Below are 7,931 nucleotides of genomic sequence, written 5' to 3' on the forward strand. Positions count from 1 at the left end.
TTGAAGATCATATATTCATATTGAAAAGCTGCATTTTGTGAATGCTCAAATATGTCATGTCCATTGCAACTTACTTTGTAGACTATATATCATCAGTTATATTTGGTTTATCTTTGTATTATATTGTATTTGGTTACTTTTAACGTACATATAAGCTGAAGATTTTTTGGTGAAAATGATTATGGGTTTATATGAGATGAGATATATAGTTGTGATGGGTTTACATGGATGAGAGATAGTTGTGACAGGTTTACAGGGGATGAGAGATAGTTGTGATGGTTTTAAAAGGAAGGAGTTTTTTATTTTTTTATTTTTTTATTTTTTATTTATTTATTTTTTATTTTTTTTTAAGGAAAAGGAAGGAGATGAAGGGACCCGCCGGAGACGAAGATTTCTTCGTCTCCGGCGGTTTTTTTTTTAAAATTTTTTTTTTAATTTTTTAAAATATTTATTTTAATTAAAAATTATTGTTAAATTTTTTTTTTTTTAAAATTAGTAACCTCCTATTCAGGTAAACAAGTAAATTTCGGGTCAAATTAAATAAGTTTGGGTTGTTTAAGGACCCAATTGCATTCTTTTTGAGTTGGATGACCTAATTGACCTAATTGCATGTTGGTGTGTAGTTGATGGGCCTATTTGACCTTTATTTCTTAATATTTTTTTACCCAATTGCATAAAAATCTTCTAAAATATTCTTACATTCTAGAATAGTATTTAATTTTTTTTTTTTTTTGAATGCTACTAGCTCTATTACATTGTAGTATGTGTTCATATACTTTCTCAACCTACTGAAACACAAAGAGCTAATAACGCCTCCACTGAGGCTCGAACTCATAACCTTCCAAATGGAAGTCCAACCCGGATACCATTGGACCACATAGTCCTGGTAGAATAGTATTTAATTCATTATTTGCTATTCATAATTTTTCAGATTAAGCAACACCTTTTAGATCTCATAGAGTATTCCAAGAATAATCCAGTGAGGCATCTCTCATCGAGTAAGTTGTAATTTTAAACCAATATTTAGTTCTGTAATCTATTAATTCTAAGTTTTCATATATATATATATATATATATATATATATATATATATATATATATATATATATAATTGCACTCTGGTGCGAATGGAGCGCTCAGGTGCGAATATGCGAATGCATGATATTCGTCCACGTGTCTAGATCTAATGGATATGAAATACTGATTTTTTTTTTAAAACGCGGTGGCATTTTTGTAAATAATTGAACATTGAAGTGCAAGTAAAATGTATTACAAGTGCTTGTAAAATGTATTATAGATGCAAGTAAAAATTTACACTGAGCATCAATACTAAGTGCACCTATAGTTATAAGTAGTTGCACCAATAGTTATAAGTAGTTGCACCTATAGTTATAAGTAGTAGCACCTAGGTGCATGAATGTTTGCGGGTGGTTTTCAGGGGGGTATTACTACCTGCTAAACTCAGAGCAATGAATGTTAACAAGGCAAAATTGCATGCACTTGCAGGTGAAAGTAGGTGCACTTGTAGGTGAAAGTAGGTGCACCCGATCAATAAATGTAGGCAAAAACTACATGCACTTGCAGGCGAAAGTAGGTGCACTTGTAGGTGAATGTGGGTGCACCCGATCAATGAATGCTGACACGTGACGCGCGCTGATTGGTTCGCATTTCTCTCCTGGACACTTATTCGCACCTGAACGCGACCATATATATATATATATATATATATATATATATATATATATATATATATTATTTTTGAATTTTAGATTTAACTATTTAAACTAGTTTATATTTGACAGGATAATAGGGCTGGCACCCGACCCGGATCATAAATGGGCATCTGGCTCAGCATCGTTTGGGAACTCAACGGGCAGAACTCCAACGGTTAGGAATCCCAACAGGTGTCACCTTACTGTCATTGAAGCCAGCATTGAAGCCCCATTGATGAGAGAGAATTAAAGGCTAGGCTCCCCATTTATGTCCCATGTTGTTACCGTTAGGACTCTAAGTATAAATGAGGCTCTCCTCACTAGACAAAGACACACTGTACTTTTCATACTAAAACTAAGGCAATACAACTATTGTCACTTTCTTATTCGTTACTTTATAATATATTTCCGGTAACATATTTACCGTCATTGGTGCTTTCATTGAGAGCCTGAGTCCAATACTCAAGCAGGCTACGACGCACACAACTCATTCCTTTTTCAACAACAAGCTTGAAAAAATGATGTCCCGCAGCTCCCACGGTTCCCGCAACGTGAGCAACGGCAATGCCTCAGGTGACCTCCGGGACCAACTCACCAACAATCGCGGAGGGGACCTCCGAGAACAGCTCAGCAACGGGAGGCCCGGGGACCTTCGAGACCAACTCAACAATGGAGGAAACCTCCGAGACCAACTCAACAATAGAGGGGACCTCCGAGACCAGCTCCACAATGGAGGAGCGAACCAAGTCGTGAACCTCCAGGCGACCATCCAGCAAGCGATGGCAGTGGCACTAAACAAAGTGGCGGTGGGACTACAAGGCCAAGTGCCCCGCCGCGGCCTCAAGAAATAGAAGTAGAATCTCCACGAAGGGTAGATGCCCAGGACGCAACTCGTGCCGCGAGGGTCGCAGGGCGACGCACTAGGACCGGGGGTCCGGGAGAGGGCACCCAGAGAAGCGGACCGGCCGGATGGCAACCTAGGCCCTCCCGCTCTGCCTTAGAACGGTTGGGACACGGGGCGCCCGCTCGGCAGGGGCCGGAGTCGCGTGCCGAGGGGTCCTCCGCTAGAGGCCCTCGCCGACACGAGGAAAGAGAAGCAGAGAGATTGCCCATAGAAAGGATGGGCGAGTCTCGTGGGCCGGCCCCGCGCCGCCATGGTGATGAGTCGGCCCTGCATCGACACTCGGAAGAGCGACGCTTCGATGAACCGGCCCCGCGTCGGCACTCGGCGGAGCGACGCGTCGATGAGCCGGCTCCGCGTCGGCACTCAGCGGGCGAACGACGCGTTGGTGAGCTGTGAGCTGTCGTAGGCTCCCAAATTAAAACCTTACAAACGTAGTAGCGGGAGTAAGGATCGATCCCACGAGGAGTAACTAGTTTAAAATATGTGCTCAAATTAAAGGAAGGGGGGTTTGAAATATATCGAGAATAAAGATAAATTAAAAGAGAATTTAAATAAACAAGTAATTTAACTGAACGAATAAAGCAATGAAAATAATATATCGAAAACACTTATAATAAGAAACCTTGGTTAGTAAAGATCCACCACCGGAATTCAACACTGATCATTGATTAATAAAGTAATTAATATGCAATTGAATATTTGTCGTGAAATTATTTCATTTCTGTTTTCCCTTAGTTATAGGTAAATAAAGCACAAGCGGTTTAATTACCCCTAACTACTAAATAATCTAAGACAAGCGCTATAGATTTAATTTAATAGCAGCAATAGGAACTAGGAAAATCGACAAACTAAATAACACAAGCACAAGCGGTTGCATTTAATTTAGGAAAATATTCTACCCGAGACCAATTATCACTAAGCCGTCAATAATTAACCTCAGTTGCTACTGAATATTAGAATAATTTGTAGCACAACATTATCTAATATAGCAAATAATTATATCACATAAATAACTAGTAGGTCTCCCTAGCAATTAAATGATACAACTATTCAAATAATTTAGAAGAATATTTAATACTCAAAATGCATAAAAACATATATATAATAAAGTTAAATAAATAACCTTACAGCGTTATGAACTCCGGGGCTTCAATTCACTAAACCAACTAGAAATTAGCCACAAATGGACATTGATAACAACTTCAACGAATACTATAGAGGAGGGAATCATGAACATTTTACAATAGAAAACTTTAACTATTTATATATTTTCCCAATCATTTTCTACCACTCATTTTTCCTATTATTTTGTCTTATGCCTGAGTCTTCCACAATTCCAGCCATGTTATTATGATGCATGCCTGTACAAAAAAGAAAAAATCAATTGTAAAGTTTAGATTTATAATATATATATATATATATATATATATATATATAAGTAATTATAATGTAGTACGCATTATATGTATACTATAATGCATTCTATATTATATATATTATATTATATATTATATTGTATATTATATATATATAGTATTAAGTACGTAGTATGTACTCTTATAAATTATATATTATATATATTATATATAGTATAAGAATATATTATACTATGTATATAAAAAGAACTAATTATTAGATAATATTAAATAATTAATATAAAAATATTATAAAGATGTACCTAAAATATGAGCGTAAAATATGCCCATCAGGGTTCCACATCGACACTTGGATGGATGAAACGTCAAGGAACCAGCTCCGCGTCGACACTCAGATGGACGACACGAACTAGCCCCACACATGGAGGAGCGGCAGCCGGCCCCGCGCCGGCACCCTGACGAATCAGCCCTGGTCGAAAGGCTGCAGAGAAGGATCGAGGAGTTAGCAAGAAGGGTAGAGGCACGGGAGCAGTCGCCAGAACCCGAGGTACGAATGGCAGCACCGTTCTCCCCAAGCATCATAGACGTACCTCTTCCGAGGGACTTCAGGTTACCCTCCATCAAGACATACACAGGAGCCACTGACCCACGTGTCCACATGACTAGGTACAAGGCTTCTATGGTGATGATTGGGGTAGGGGACGCCATCATGTGCCGAGCGTTCTTGTCCACCCTGGATGGAACGGCCCAAGATTGGTTCAACACCATCCCGGACGGGTCGATCCAAAATTTTGGAGAGTTGTCCAAAAGCTTCCTGACATACTTCTCCGGTAGCATACAACGTAAGAAACCTACTCCCACCTCTGTGTAGTAAAGCAAGATAGAGGCGAGAGCCTCAAAGACTTCCTGATCAAGTGGAAAAAGGAAGTCAATAATGTCTACGACTTCGACTCCAAGGCGGCGATCACGATATTCATCCACACCTTGAGATCGGGGTATTTTCACAAGCAGCTGAACGCCCACCACCCTCGTTCTTACGAAGATTTGATGAGGACGTCTAGCCGCTATGCCGAAGTAGAGGACGTCGACAAGAAAAAGAAAGATGAGGAGGACGGCAGGAAGAACGGGAAACCTGGGAAAGCTGGTCCGTCCAGCCAGGCACAACGTTCGAACCACCCGCCCGCAGGGAAGGGCCGGGACCATGAACGGCCTCGCCTGGTTCCCCTGCGTAACCTAACTCCTCTTACCCATCCCGTCAGCGTCATCCTAAAACAGGCTGAGGAGATGGGAATAGTCGAGTTCCCACCAGAGTGCATGAAGGTCTCCCCAAAAGGAGACCAAGCAAAGTACTGCAGGTTCCATAGGCAACCCGGACACGACACGGATGAATGTAACGTACTGAAGAGACAAATAGAAGAACTCATCCAGCAGGGCTACTTCTGGCATTTCGTCAAGCGATCCAAGCAGCAACAGCCGCAACGCGATCCATCAAAAAATCCACCAAAAATGTCTGGAGGAAGGAGGATGGCGCCGAGCCGTCCACCTCGAACGCCAAGAAAAGAAAACATGACCAGATATCTGAGCAGGATGATAGCGAGAAGGAAACCGAGGTGTCGCCCAGACGACAAAAGAAACACACCATACACTTTATCTATGGTGGACCTGCGGGGGGCGACACACCCACAGAGAGGAAAAAGTGGAGCAGACAGCTGTACATGGGAGAAGTGGTAAGCCTTCCCAAAGGAAAGAAGCAGAGGCGAGAGGCCATCACTTTCTCTGACGAGGACCTCCCCGAGGGCCCCTTACCCCATCGCGACGCACTTGTGATCAAGATGGACATCAATGATACGGTCGTACATCGCATCTTGGTCGACACGGGAAGCTCGGTTAACGTGATGTACTACGACGCTTTCACCAAGTTAGGGCTACCTAGAGGCCAGCTCAAAGAGGTACGAACTCCACTCTCTGGGTTTACTGGGGATTCGGTGGAAACAGAAGGGTCGGTGACCCTGCCCGTGGAAATAGGCACGAGCCCCAACATTAGCAAGCTGGACATGGAGTTCATCGTGGTAAGACTCACCTGTGCGCACAACATCATACTCGGGAGGCCAGCACTGGAGGACCTCAAGGCCATAGTATCGGTGGAACACTTGTGTATGAAGTTCCCTACTCCGAATGGAATAGGAGTCGTCAGAGGTGATCGACGGGCAGCCCGCAGTTGCTACGTGAAGGCATGCAAGAAAATTGGCAGTAAGGACCTACAGGTCCACACGATCGCGGAGAAAATTTTCAAAGAAGAAGAGGCCTGGCCCCGCGCCGAGCCCGTGTCAGAGACGGAAGATATAGTTCTAGATCCCTCCAGACCAGACCGAGTGGTGAAGATCGGCACAGGCTTAAGCCCAGAGCTAAGGGCCCAGATAGTGGATGTAATCCGCCGTTCTCACACGGTGTTCGCATGGGGGCCAGAGGACATGCCGGGCATAGATCGAAGGATCATAACCCACAAGCTCGCAGTCGACCCCAGCGGAAAACCAGTGCATCAGCGAAAAAGGTATATGTCGGCAGAACGAAGAGAGTTCGTGAAAAAGGAGGTGACCGCATTACTCAACGTAGGGCACATCAAGGAGATTTACTACCCATAGTGGCTGAGCAACGTAGTCTTGGCTCCCAAAGGATCAATGTGGAGGATGTGCGTAGACTACACGGACCTCAATAGGGCATGCCCTATGGACCGTTTTCCACTACCCAATATAGATCAATTGGTGGATGAGACAGCAGGGTGTGAACTCATGAGCTTCATGGACGCCTTCCGTGGGTACCATCAGATATCCATGCATGAGGAGGACGCCGAGAAGGCCGCCTTCACCACTCCCGAGGGGATATTCTGCTACTTGGTCATGCCGTTCGGATTGAAGAATGCCGGGGCCACATACACTCGTATGGTGGCAAAGCTGTTCAAGACAGTACTGGGACGAAATATGGAAGCATACATGGACGACATGATCGTCAAAAGTCGCAAGGCCACCTCCCATGCCGAGGATCTCAGCGAGGTATTTTCCATTATGAAGAAATTTAATTTGCGCTTGAACCCAAAAAAATGCACCTTCGCTGTTGATGGGGGAAAATTTTTGGGCTTCATGGTCACTAGGAACAGCATTGAGCCGAATCCAGAAAAAGTAAGAACTATCCTTGACATGGAGCCTCCGCGATCCATAAAGGAAGTCCAGAGGCTCAACGGGCGTCTGGCGGCCTTAGGCCGTTTTCTATCTAAATCGGCTGAACGTTCCCTCCCCTTCTTCCAAATCTTGAAAAAGAGTAAAGGGTTCGAGTGGACGCCAGATTGTCAAAAGGCCTTCGAGGAGTTGAAAAAATACTTGTTGTCCCCGCCCCTGCTTGCAAAGCCAGAGGCAGGTGAAACCCTAATTTTGTACTTGGGCGTGTCACAGGGTGCGATCAGCTCCGTGTTGGTCAAAGAAGAAGGAGGGACTCAACGTCCCATCTACTACGTAAGCAAAGCCCTACACGACGCGGAGCTCCGGTACAGTGTGTTGGAGAAAACAGTATTTGCCATAGTCACTTCATCAAAAAGGTTGGCTCACTACTTCCAAGCCCACCCCATCCACGTACGCTCACATCAGCCGTTGGGGAGCTTCCTACGGAATACTAACAGCTCCGCCAGGATGGCACGATGGGCCATGCACCTCAGTCAGTTTGACATAGATTTCAAACCAAGGCCCGCCATCAAAGGCCAAGCTCTTGCAGACTTTATAGTGGAGTGCACAGCTTGGGAAGTGACGAACCAGGTAGAAACTGAAGATGGAGGGTGGTGGACCTTGTCCACAGACGGCTCTTCAAATAGCAAAGGTTGCGGCGGTGGCGTAGTGCTCGTCACTCCAGAGGGATTCCGCGCCTACTATGCCATCCGGTTCCACTTCAAAT

This window comes from Ipomoea nil, unplaced genomic scaffold (genome assembly GCF_001879475.1).
Source record: "Ipomoea nil cultivar Tokyo-kokei standard unplaced genomic scaffold, Asagao_1.1 scaffold2280, whole genome shotgun sequence".
In the NCBI taxonomy this organism is placed as follows: Eukaryota; Viridiplantae; Streptophyta; class Magnoliopsida; order Solanales; family Convolvulaceae; genus Ipomoea; species Ipomoea nil.